Genomic DNA, 14377 nt, shown 5'->3' on the forward strand with positions numbered 1-14377 from the left:
AGCTCTCCTGGGGAAGGCTGACATTTGGTGCTTCGAATCTGTTTGTAAATTCAGGATTTCTATTCTTTACAACACATTTTTGAACATTCCAGATTTGTTTCCATTTATATAGAAACATAAAACATAGAAACATAGAAAACTTACAGCACAATACAGGCCCTTTGGCCCACAAAGCTGTGCCGAATATGTCCTTACCTTAAAACTACCTAGGCTTACCCATAGTCCTCTATTTTTCTAAGCTCCATGTAGCCACCCAGGAGTCTCTTAAAAGACCCCATCATTTCCGCCTCCACCACCGCCGCCGGCAGCCCATTCCACACCCTCACCACTCTCTGCGTAAAAAAGACATCTCCTCTGTACCTACTTCCTATATGTAGATAATACAGTACTGTGCAAACGTCTTTAGCACACAAACTGTACATATAGCTCAGGTAAATGGTAGAACTTTTCCACTGCAGTGAGTTTACGATGTGAAATTGTCTTTTGCCGTACATTAAATTGATCAGGTGAGATACTGTTCTCAAAATATTAGAAGGTGTCGGATACTGTGCATGATCTGGAGACTGATATAAAGCTGAAAGTTCCAAATAAATTTATTATTAAAGTACATAAAATGTAAGTCTCCCTGAGAATCATTTTCATGTAGGCATTCACAAGAGATGCAAAGGAACACAACAATCCCAAGGAGACATTGGATTGCTTCGAGGAAGAGAGAGTTTAAATGAAATGCGTGGGGATAGTCCTGAGGAGATAATGGATTGTGCATTACTAGCCACTGAGCAAGATCCAATAAAAAGAAATTAGATTTAAGTGGCGTGGCAATTGTATGAATGGTCCAGTCCTGAAGCGGAGAGTTAAGGCTTTAGCTCATCGAGGATTTAGTGAGGAGAGGCTAGGGAGTAGGTAGATTTTTTCCATTATTTATTCTTTCTTTGTTTCTTATTGTACAAAGGGTGTACATTTAGATCAGTGGTTTTGCCAGGTGAATAGCTAAATGCTCCTCTTGCAGGATCTGGAAAGGCAAGGAGACCTCCTGTGTCCCTGACGACTACACCTGCAAGAATTGCATCCAGCTGCAGCTTCTAACAGACTCTGATAAGGCTTTGTAGCTGGAACTGGATGAACTCCAGATCATTCAGGAAGCTGAGAAGTTAAAAGACAGGACATACAGGGAGGTAGTTATACCCAACATACCTGGCTGACCTTCAGGATGGGGAATGGGGATAGGCAGCCAGTCAGCATACCCTTATGTTTATACCTCTGAAGACGTGGGGTACTGTTGGGGGTACTGTTTACTAGCAGAGTAAAGCCACTGTCGTCTGGTCTCTGGCATTATGTCTGGCCCTGCGGCTCAGAAGTGAAGGCAAGTGGGGGAAGGTGGCAAGCTGTAGTGATAGGGGATTCTCTGGTTAGGGGAACACAAAAAGAGGTTCTGCGGACAAGAATGTGATTCCCAGATGGTTTGTTACCTCCTGGGTGACAGAGTCAGGAAGAATGAAGTTCACAACATTCTTAAGTCAAAGGGTAATCAGCCAGAGGTCATGGTTTATATCGGTATCAATAACTTGGGTGACGAGGTTTTGTAAAGTGAATTCAGGGTGTGAGGTGCTAAGTTAAAGGGCAGGACCTCCGAGGTTGTGATCGCAGGATTGCTACCCATAGCAGGTGCCAGAAATAGGAAGATTATACAGTTTAACATGTGGCTAAGGAGTTGGTGCAGAAGGAAGGCTTCAGGTATTTGGATCATTGGACCCTTTTCCAGGGAAGATGAGACCTCTATAGAAAGGATTGTTTGTACCTGAACTGGAGGGGGACTAATATCCTAGAGGGAAAGTTTGTTAGTGCTGCATGGTGGGGTTTAAGCTAGAGTTGCACTGGAGATGGGAACTAGGGTGCCAGATCAGGGAGTGGAGGGGTTGTGGAGACACATTGTTAAGATCTCAGACAAAGTTAGGAATCAAAAAATTGAGCACGATGGGGCTAATGTTCTGAGCTGTGTATATTTCAATGCAAGGAGTATTGTAGGAAAGGTGGATGAACTTAGGGCATGGATCATCATGTGGAACTATGACATTGTAACTGTTATTGCAAGGGTAGTGGGACGGGCAGCTAAATGTTCCAGGGTTCTGTTGTTTTAAACGTGATAGAGCGGTAGGGTTTAAAGGGATAGGGGTACATTACTAGTCAGGGAAAATGACACGGCCATGATCAGTCAAGACAGACTGGAGAGCTCATCTTGAGAGGATTTATAGGTAAAAGTGAAGAATAAGAAAAGTACAGTTAAACCATGTTGATGGGATTATATTATAAACGCAGGATTATGTTATATTATATCCACAGGATTTAGAGGAACAGATATGTTGAGTGATCGCAGACTGTTGTAAGAAACATAAGGTTTTTGATAATAGGTGATTTTAACTTTCCACATATTGACTGGGACTTCCATACCGTAAAAGGGCTGGATGGGAAGGAGTTTGTTAAATGTGTTCAGTAAAGTTTCCTAAATCAGTACATTGAAGTCAAACTAGAGAGAGTGTCATACCAGGGAATGAGAGAGGGCAGGTGACAGAAGTTCATGTAAGGGAACACGTTGCATCTAGTGGTCATAATGCTATTAGATTGAAGGTAATTATGAAAAAAGGATAGGTCTGGTCCGCAGGTTGCGATTCTAAATTGGAGAAAAGTCAATTTTGATGGTATCAGAAAGGATTTGGCAAGTGTGAATTGGGACAGGCTATATTCTGGCAAAGGTGTTTTTGTTAAGTGGGAGGCCTTACAAAAGTGAAATTTTGAGAATGCAGAATTCTTATGTTCCTGTCAGGCAAAGATAACAGGTTTACGGAACCTTGGTGTTCAAAAAATATGGAGGCACCTACCTGCAGAAAAGATGAAAATAAGATTGAAAGAGTGCAGAGAAGATTTTCAAGGATGGTGCCAGGATTTGAGGACCTGAAACATAGGGAAAGGTTGCATAGGTTAGAACTTTGTTCCCTAGAATATAGAGGATCAAGGGGAGATTTGACAGAGGTATACAAAATGCTGAAGGGTATAGATACGGTAAATGCAAGCAGGCTTTTTGCACTGAAGTTGGGTGAGACTAGAACGAGAGGACATGGGTTAAGGGTGAAAGGTGAAATACTTAAGGGGGAATTTGGGGGTGGTGAGAGGGTGTAATGAGCTGCCAGGGCAAATGTTGGATGCGTAGTCGATTTTAACACTTAAGTGAAATTTGGATAGGTACATGGATGGTAGGGGTATGGAGGACTATGGTCCACATGATGGTCAGGGGGTCTTGGCAGATTAATGGTCTGGCATGGACTAAATAGACCAAAGGGTCTGTTTCTGTGCTACTGTGTTCTGTGTCCCTATGTCTCTATGACTCAAATGAGAAGCTACACACAAAGACGGACAAACAACCAATGTACGAAAGACTACAAATTGTGCAAATGCTAAAAGAGAAATAAATAATAACTATAATAAATCAATATTTATTATATACAATATTATGATATTTATTATATCAACTATAGTATCTGCAGCTTAATGTGAAAAAGACTAAGGAGCTGGTGGTAGACCTGAGGAGAGCTAAGCTACCGATGACCTCCTGTTTCTATCCAGGGGGTCAGAGTGGACATGATGGAGGATTACAAATACCTGGGGATACGAATTGACAATAAACTGGACTGGTCAAAGAACACTGAGGCTGTCTACAAGAAGGGTCAGAGCCGTCTCTATTTCCTGAGGAGACTGAGGCCCTTTAAAATCTGTCGGACGATGCTGAGGATGTTCTACGAATCTGAGGTGGCCAGTACAATCATGTTTGCTGTTGTGTGCTGGGGCAGCAGGCTGAGGGTAGCAGTCACCAACAGAATCAACAAACTCATTCGTAAGGCCAGTGATGTTGTGGGGATGGAACTGGACTCTCTGACGGTGGTGTCTGAAAAGAGGATGCTGTCCAAGTTGCATGCCATCTTGGACAATGTCTCCCATCCACTACATAATGTACTGGTTGGGCACAGGAGTACATTCAGCCAGAGACTCATTCCACCGAGATTTAACACTGAGCGTTATAGGAAGTCATTCCTGCCTGTGGCCATCAAACTTTACAACTCCTCCCTTGGAGGGTCAGACACCCTGAGCCAATAGGCTGGTCCTGGATTTATTTCCTGGCATAATTTACATATTATTATTTAATTATTTGTGGTTTTATATTGCTATATTTACACTTTATTCTTGGTTGGAGCAACTGTAATGAAAGTCGATTTCCCTCAGGATCAATAAAGTATGACTACTATTGAGAACATGGGTTGTAGAGTACTTAAAAGTGAGTCTGTAGGTTGTAGAAGCATTTCAGTGCTGAGTGAAGTGCTCAGCCCCTGAGATTTTCCCAGAGATTATATAATAATGATCCATTAAGGGGGCAAATTCATTTCTTACAATGAGTCCAAGATGGTTTGGCTGTGGAATCTACTCTTTGGTTTAAGCAGATTGTTGTTGGGAGTCAATTTGAATTGAAACAGAGTATGATGACGAGGATACTGAAGATCACAAGAACGACCTGAGGCTATAAGAGAGCTCTTCTTTTTGATGTTTAAGTGCACTTTTGAAGATTGTATCCCGTCAGATGGAATGCATTAGACTGCAAAACAAAATGGCTTCTTACCTCATCGTGATCTACATCAAAACTATTTTTACATTAATCTTAATTATCTACAAGGACAAATGACATCACGAATCCAGAAATTATTTCCGAGATGTTAGAAGATACCATCAGTGTTAGTGTATAGGAACAGAAGGAGCTGTCTTCTCATCTGAGAAGAATGACAGAATCATCATTTAATCTGTCTTTTCAAATATTCCATAGCTAGTCCTTCAAAGATAATCAATAGTTTGATTAATTTTAGATCAGAGTTTACTGAGATGTTGACACAGACAATCAGCTCTAAAAACCCATTACCGATTTTCAGTTAAAGCTCACGACTGGTGCCTGTACAGTACACAGAGCAAACAGGGAAATCAAGCAAGCACGCACACGTGCCACTATCTATACCCATGTGCATGTTTACACACAGACACACACGCACACACAGACACTTACACTCAGACGCACACATACACACGCACACACACACAAACACACAGAATCACACATGTGCACACACATGCACACATACACAATCTCACACACAGAGAATCACACACACAATCTCACACACATAGGATCACAAACAAAAAATTACACATATAATCACACACACACATGCACACACAAACACACACACACACACACACACACGCACACACACGCACACACACGCTTATACAGGTGACCGTAGGGGTTGTCTACTGGTGGGTCCTTAGCTGGCTGTAGAGGTCATTTTGGGGTCCACATATCCTGGTGCAGTGTGGACAAGAGTGAGTGGTGTCTGTGATCAGTGGTTGGGTCTTTTGGTTGTTCAGTCTCCCCTTTTGCAGGTGTTGGTTGTTCTCTGTGGCACAGAGGAGGTCTCTCTCATGTAGCGCAGCTCCCTCTTGAACAGATTTCCTCCAAGTGTATTTATTGAGTGCAATATTTTCCCAGTTTTTCGATGTCATGTTGAATTTCTTCAGGCTGATTTTCATGTTATCATTGAAGTGTTTGCTTCATCCACCAGGGGCTTGCTGACCTTCCTTCAACTGGGAGTGAAGGATCTGTTTGGGGAGGCGTGAGTTAGGCATCTGGATGACATGACCCATCTGTCGGAGTTGGTGTTGCTTTATCATGGTGGAAATGCTGTTTGTGTTGGCCTGCTCCAGTATGCTGGTGTTGGTGCATCAGCTGATTCTCAAATCTTTCATACGGCTCTCAGTGGTATTGTTCCAGGGCTTTCTGGTGAGGTCTCACTTGAAGTATTGTCAGCAGTTTTGGGCCCCTTCTCTTAGAAAGGATGTGCTGAAACTGGAGAGGGTTCAAAGGAGGTTCACAAAAATGATTCCAGGATTGAATGGCCGACATATGAAGAGTGTTTGATGGCTCTGGGCGTGTATTCACTAGAATTCAGAAAAATGGGGGGTGACTTCATTGAAACCTATCGAATAGATGTGGAAATATCTGTAATAAATCAATATTTATTATACACAATATTATGATACAATATTTATTATATCAACCGTAGTATAAATACTATTGAGAACATGAGTTGTAGAGTTCTCAAAGGTGAGTCCGTAGGTTGTGGAAACATTTCAGTGTTAAGTGAAGTACTCAGCCCCTGAGATTTTCCCAGAGATTATATAATGATGATCCAGAGGACACAGCCTCAGAATAGAAGGGCATCCTGTTAGAATAGGGATGAGGAGGAATTTCTCAGCCAGAGGGTGGTAAAGCTGTGGAACTCGTTGCCACAGGCTTTACGTATATTTAAGGCAAAGGTTGATTGATTCTTGATTAGTCAGGGCATGAAGGGATATGGGGAGAAGCCAGGAGATTGCGGCTGAGAGGGAATATGAATCAATCATGATGAAATAGTGGAACGGACTTGATGGACCAAATGGCCTAATTCTGCTCCTATATCCTATATTTTGGGTGCCCTGTATAGGTGGTCCATGATTCAGCTCCGTGCCATTAAAGTTGAAGTTAAAGTCTTAGAAATGCAGCCGTCTCTCTAGCTGTGACTGAAGATTCCTGGAAACGTAGCCATAATTGCAGTGGGGAGATAATTTTATTGTTCATGGCAAACATTTATCATTCTGATAAAACTAGTCTGACCTCCTCTCGATTTGTTCTTCCACATGGTCATCTTTCAAAAGCATTTTTGAAAATGCTTATCAGCACAGTAAGATAAACAACAATGTGGCTGTCAGCCTGTTGAAAATCCAATGCCAGAGCTGAAAGTTTTCGAGACTCATTTTGGTCCTTATCAGAGCAACTTGCATAAAAGTTATTCTGTATCCACGGGAGATATTTCTACTTGCGTTTGTTTGTTTATAGGGATATTGGCAGACCTGAACTCACACTCTCTCTATCTCATACATACGCACACACACACACAACCACACACACACACACACACACACACGCACACACACACACACACACACATATGCACAATCTCAATGTAGTCTCAAGCAAAGTTGTGTCATTCCCCTGAATTTTTATCTTTTCTTAAGCTTTTTGGTCAGCATGTTTTCTTAGTTCTGATGAACCTCCCACTGGAGTGAAAAGTATCTTCAGGACAAATGGGAAACAGTTCACGGTACGTAATCTGCACTCCAGAACCACAATCAGTCCAGTGCATAAGCTGAGCTGTGGCTTGGGTTGGCTCCTATACTCCAAACCCTGTGCAAGCATCCATTAAAGTACATGGGAAGACATGCCTTATTCTCACATGCACAAGAGAAACTTTACCTGCCAACATCCCCCGGCTGCAGCTCACCACCCACCAACCCTCTGACCATAAAGGTTCACAGTGAGACTCGAGCAAATGTGGACTCATCATCACGATGTGTCGTGTCATAGGGCCTGGGTGATTGTGGTGACGACTGCCCTTGGCAAACTTTTCTAAAGAAGTGGTTTGCCATTGCCTTTCTGGGTGACCCCGACCATTGTCAATATTCTTCAGAGGTTGTCTGCTTGGCATCAGTGGGCACCTAACCAGGACTTGAGATATCCACCACCTGCTCCTGTAGCTTCACATGACCTTGGTCAGGGGAGAGAGCTAAGCAGGTCTTACACCTTGCACAAGGGTGACCCGAAGGCTAGTGGAGAGGATTGAGTGCCTTATGCATCCTTTGATAGGAATGCATCTCCCCTGTGCCACCCAGGTTAATAGAAAAGATTAAAAAAAACCTTTAGGTACGCCAAGCAACATGTGCACTAACCTCTGTCAGTCATTTTCTCACGACTGTTCAAAGCAGCGAGGGAGTGGTAGGAATGATGCTGAGAAAGTAGAGTCCATTCAGCAGAAGATTTTCAGACATAGGAGCAGAACAAGGTCATTCGGCATATCGTGTCTGCCCCGCCACTCCATCACGGTTGATTTATTACCCCTTCAATCCCATTCATCAGGTGTACATGGAGCTAAACCTAAAACCCAGAAGAAGTAGCCCACCTTACAACCTATCCACTTATCTGACCTGTTCAGATTGCCTTACCTCAACTGTGCGAGAAACAGAGAGAGCCTGCGTTTGCCTCCCATTCTCACATATGAAAGAGGGATTGCTTTAGCCGATCAGAAGATAGGGAAGGGTGTAACTGATTTGGCAGCTTTAGTGTATTCCATTATTCAATAAATATTATACTTTATACCTTATTGTCACCAAACAATTGATACTAGAATGTACAATCATCACAGCAATATTTGATTCTGTGCTTCGCCCTCCCTGGAGTACAAATTGATAGTAAATATTAAAAATTTAAATTATAAATCATAAATAGAAAATAGAAAAGGGAAAGTAAGGTAGTGCAAAAAAAAAAACAAGAGGTTTTAGTGATATTAATGATCTAACTATTCCCGTATTTGTTTTTAAAATTAATTTAATGCATCATTGGAAAGAAGAGCACTAATCTTCTATCCTTTATTGCCCTTGAAAAGGTGATTGGGAGCCACTGTCACTGTATAATTTTGATTGGCTAAATACTTATCAATCAATAAAAATTGATTTTCATCAATTTACTTTTGTTGAACTATATTCCAAGTTCTACTACTATTTCAGTGCTGAAGTGTTTCCTAATGTTGTTTCCTGAAAAGAAATCTCTTGAGATTTTTGATCGGGATTCCACGGGGTCTATGGAATAAAAAAGATAATCAATTCTTCCTTTTTACACAATAGGTTCTCTTTAATATTGTGAACCAGCAAAGAAAATAGACTTTAACTTTCTAAATTCCAGAGAATATAAGCTTAGTCTGAAAAGTTCTCTGTTGTAGAAATAATGTTCAGGGCCCAAGCATTATTTGGAGTATTGTGAGCAGTTTTGGGTCCCATATCCAAGAAATGATGTACTGGTATTGGAGAGGGTCCAGGAGAGGTTTCAGAAAATAATCCTGGCAATAAAAGGGTTAATGTATGAGGAGCATTTGATGGATCTGTGGCTGTACTCACTGGAGTTTAGAAGAATGGGGAAGATCTCATTGAAATATCAAATATTGAGAGGCCTTGTTCGAGTGAATTTGGAGTGGATATGGACTTTGTGTCGGCAGAAGGGATTAGTTCAGTTAGGCATTTAATTGCTAGTTTAATTAGTAAGACAGAACATTGTGGACCTAAGGGTCTGTCCCTGTTCTATGTTCTACACATGTTAACCATCTTTGTCCATACTCCCCCAATTCTATTTTTATTGCCTCAGGTTGTAGGTCTGTGAGTTTTCACTGTTTGTACATTTTGATCATTTTTATCTTAATAGTGAATGGCCTTGTATCTGTTCACATTGATTTTCATTCACCCCTGTCATTCCAGTCATTTTTTTTTTTGCAATTTAATAGATTTACTAACTTTGCTTGCAGAGTTGCTTATCTTTGCATCATTAGGAGATCTGGATTATAAGTTTTACCCCACAGTTGAGTTGTAGTTCTAAATTAGTTGTAGTTCCAATGGTCATGTGCAGACTACCTGCCCGTTATTCCTTTCACTTGTCTGTCACTGCTCAGCCAGGTAGCTAGACAGTTCAATAAACTGCGAGCAAACCATCCACGCCTTTCCTCTTCTCATTGTTACTATCGAGCAGGAGGTACAGAAGTTTTAGTTCCTATACCATCAAGTTCAGGAACAATGCTTACCATACAATCATCAGTGTGGATAACTTCAATCACCACCACTTTGAATTGATTCTACAGCCTACAGACTCACTTTCAAGGACTTTCTACATCTTCTCAGTATTATTTTTTATTTGCACAGTTTGTCTTCTTTTGAACTATGTTGTTTGTCAGTCTTTGTTTATATATAGTTTTGTCATAATCTCAGGTAGTATATGGTAACATAGACATACTTTTATAATGACTGAATTTTGGTCTAACCTTACCCAATGGCACTGTATAAGGGCTTTTGTTGAATGTCTACTATAGGTATCCGTTAGTCTTGCGAGACCATGGATCTGCGCCTGGGAAGTCTTCACTCTTCAGGGCGCGGGCCTGGGCAAGGTTGTATGGAAGACTGACAGTTGCCCATGCTGCAAGTCTCCCCTCTCCACGACACTGATGTTGTCCAAGGGAAGGGCATTAGGACCCATACAGCTTGGCACCAGTGTCGTCGCGGAGCACTGTGTGATTAAGTGTCTTGCTCAAAGACACAACACATTGCCTCGGCTGGGGCTCGAACTCATGACCTTCAGGTAGCTAGTCCAATGCCTTAACCATTTGGCCACGTGTCTACTGGAAATTCATAAACAGTCAATTCCAGTTAATTGGGACACATCGGGACCAGTGCATCTTGGCTCAATTAAGTGGTTCCCCAATTAGCTGAAGTTCATGGAAGTAGTTGAAAAGGTAGAGTGCAGATAATGGACTGTCTTCATACAATGCTATCAACGACTGCATCCTCCAAATCTTTACTTCGGTTGTAACATGTAAGATGCTTGTTTATACCTTCAAAATTTTTTTTAGATTAGATTTTGAGGACACGCAGTCCTCTTTTATTGTCATTTAGTAATGCATGCATTAAGAAATGATACAATGTTCCTCCAGTATGATATCACAGAAACACAAGACAAACCAAGACTGAAAAACTGACAAAAACCATAATAATTATAACATATTGTTACAATAGTGCAAAGCAATACCGTAATTTGATAAAGAACAGGCCATGGGCATGGTAAAAAAATGTCTCAAAGTCTCTCGAAAGTCCCATCATCTCATGCAGAGGGTAGAAGGAAGAAAATCTCTCCCTGCCATGGACCTCCAGCACCGCAAACTTGCCGATGCAGCACCCTGGAAGCACCCGACCACAGCCGACTCTTGAGTCCGTCCGAAAACTTCGAGCCTCCGACCAGCCCTCCAACACTGAGCACTGAGCACCATCTCTGCCGAGTGCTTCGACACCGGCCCCGGCACCAGGCCATAGGTAGAGCCGAGGATTTGGGGCCTTCCCCTCCGGAGATTCTCGATCGCACAGTAGCAGCGGCAGCGAAGTGGGCATTTCAGAAGTTTCTCCAGATGTTCCTCCATGCTTCTCACGTCTGTCTCCATTAAATCAGGATTGTGCACGGTACCTACTTACAAATACAATATAATTTCAGAGCGGCCGCGTGCACTGCATCGCGCCACCATCTTCTCCTCCCCTTCATCATAGTTCCTAATTTGTTGAAGGAGTGAAATTGTTTCATTTTCACTCTTGGCTGTTTCTGGCATCTCCAAGCCTGTATGCTTGAAACCACAGTGATCAAAACAGCTTGGAATTGAATGCTGCTTATTTCTCACCAACTGTCAGTGACCAGAATCATTTCCTTTGAACACAAACACACGCAACTGATGCTATTTAAAAACTGTTCAGTCTAAGCATGGTGTATCATCTAATGGTGACTGATTCTAGATAGAAATTGTTTGGCAACAGCATTCTGTCCCAATTAAGTGACATAGTGTCAAATGATCAAAGGGAATTCCAACTATTTTCTTGATCGTTTTTGTTCTTTAAGAGTTGGTCCAAATAAACTGTTGCCCCAATTAACTGGAATCCACTGTATAATTTATTTGCCAATCCAAAAGTAATTTATAGTGATTTGATATACATGTTCTCCTCTTTACAAATCTATTATCATTTTCTGAAATAGTGGTGAAAGAACAGAGATACAGGGCAACAGAGGAAGCTATGGTGTAAGTGCAGCTTAACCTTGCTTGAATAGACCACGGGTCTAGGAGCAGAATTAGGCCATTCACCCATCAAGTCTGCTCTGCAAGAACATCCTAGTATATGCATCTTCACTGTCCAGATGTCCCGGGGATGAATGAAAAAGCAATGAAATGGCATTCGCCATTGACCCGTTGTGACGGAAAGCAGATTGAAATGGATCCAAGTTACTCCTTAGAAAGGAGTTGATATACTCCATGCTAAACCTCTCAAAACACTCCATCACTGTGGATGTAGGTGCTATTGAATAATAATCATTGAAGCAGGTTCTCGGGCACTGGGATGATTGAAGCCTGCTTGATGCAGGTGATGAAACAGGAGGTTAAAGATGTCATTAAACACTCCAGCCAGTTGGGCTGCATGGGTCTTCATGAGGGGTCATATCATTCTTGTTCTGTGGATGTAAAGACACCTTTCCTTTCCCAGGCTCAGTTTGGAATGTAAGCCAAAATTACTTTCTGATCAAAATCCCTATGTCACTGAAAACAATTGTCTGCTTCAAACTTAAATATTTATTTTACTTTTCAAACTTAAAATAACACCATCAAAGTATTAACATTGAAAAAAATGGTTTCACATACTTCCTTATCTTGCTTCAGAGGAACTTGTCAGTGCATTCTGCACATTATTAATTACTCAGAGAATTGCACAAACTAATGTCCTGGAGATAATTCCAGCAATCATGTTCCAGATACCAAACCAGACAAGCATTTTGATACTTTGCTGTAGACTGAGGGATGCCTTTCCGGTGTTCCTCTAGTAATGCCAAGGGATTTCGACAGTTTGAAGTTAGTGGAATAAGAGATAGGAAAGATGTGTGATCCAATCTTGGCTGCTGTTATGCTTTATTGTCCAGTGTTGATTTTACCTCCCAGAATGGATATAATTGCTGTTTGTATCAGTTTAACTGCTTGTAAATTAGTTCATAGTTCAAAAGTTCAACGTAAAGTTATTATCAAATTGCAAATATATCACCAAATATTATCCTAAGATTCATTTTCTTACAGTTGTTTACAATAGGACAAAGAAATACAATAGAATCAATGAAAAACTACACACAAAGACTGAGAAATTGTGCAAATACAAAAAGAAACAAGTAATAGTAAGGATAAATAAATAAATAAATAAATAATAAACAGAGAACATGAGTTGCACAGTCTTTCAAAATGAATACAAAGTTCAGTGTTGAGGTGTGTGAAGTTATCCACACTGGTTCAGGAGTCTGATGGTTGTAGGGTAATAATTGTTCCTGAACCTGGTGGTGTGGGACCTGAGTATCCTCTACCACCTTCTCAATGGCAGCGGTGAGAAGAGAGCATGGACTGAATTCTGGGATTTCATTCACAAAATCAAAATCTTGAAAGAAAACATTTCATTTTTAATTTCAAGGAAAATCAAAGGCAGGCATTATAATCTTGCATTTAAATTAAAATGCCATGACAGTGGCCAATCCATTGATATGATGTACATTTAGTGGCCACTCTATTAGATACCTCCTGTACCTAATAAAGTGGACACTGAGTGTAAGTGTGTGGTCTTGTGCTGTTGTAGCCCATCCACTTCAAGTTTGACAAGTTGTGCATTCAGAGATGCTCTTCTGCACACCACTGTTGTAATACACACACTGTAATGCAGAGTTTCTTGAGTTGCTGTCACCTTTCTGTCAGCTTGGAGTAGTCTGGCCATTCTCCTCTCTGGCGGCGCGGCAACAGCGTGCGCGGCCTCTCTGGTGATGAATATCTGTTATCTGTCAAGTAGGGGATCGTGCACAATCCTGATTTGATGGAGATGGATGTGAGAACATCTGGAAAACTTCTGAAATGTCTGCTGTGCTACCGCTGCTACTGTGTGGTAACCGGAATCTCCGGAGCTGAAGGCCTCGAAATCCTCGGCTTTGCGTGTTTCAGCGGCTGGGGAGAGGTCGAAGGCGCTCGGGAGGCTGTATCGGAGAGGCTGCTCGGAAGCTCGGAGTTTTCGGATGGATGGACTCAGGGTCGGCTGTGGTCGGCTGCTTCCAAGGTATCGGCAAGTTGACGGTGCCTGGAGGTTTATGACAGGGAGTTTCTCCCTTTTGCTGCCGCTATCATGGACTCGGGAGTCGATCGACTTGGGGACTCTGAGACTATTTTTTTTTACTGTGCCTATGGACTGTTCTTCATCAAATTATGGTATTACTTTGCACTGCTGTAACTATATGTTATAATTATGTGGTTCTGTCAGTGTTAGTCTTTAGTTTCTCTTGTTTTCTGTGATATCACGCTGGAGAAACATTGTATCATTTCTTAATGCATGTATGCATTTCTAAATGACAATAAAAGAGGACTGAGTGTTCTCATAACCTAACAAGACACTTTTGCCCACAAAATTGCTGCCTACTGGATGTATTTTTTTATCTTATCGCATCATTCTCGATAAACTCTAGAGACTGCTATACGTGAAAATCCCAGAAGGTCAGCAATTTCTGAGATTCTCAAACCAGCCCATCTGGCACCAACGGTCATTCCACAGTCAAAGTCATATTTCTTCCCTATTCTGATGTTTGGTCTCAGCGACAACTGAACCT

This window comes from Mobula birostris, chromosome 2, assembly GCF_030028105.1.
Source record: "Mobula birostris isolate sMobBir1 chromosome 2, sMobBir1.hap1, whole genome shotgun sequence".
NCBI classification, from domain to species: Eukaryota; Metazoa; Chordata; class Chondrichthyes; order Myliobatiformes; family Myliobatidae; genus Mobula; species Mobula birostris.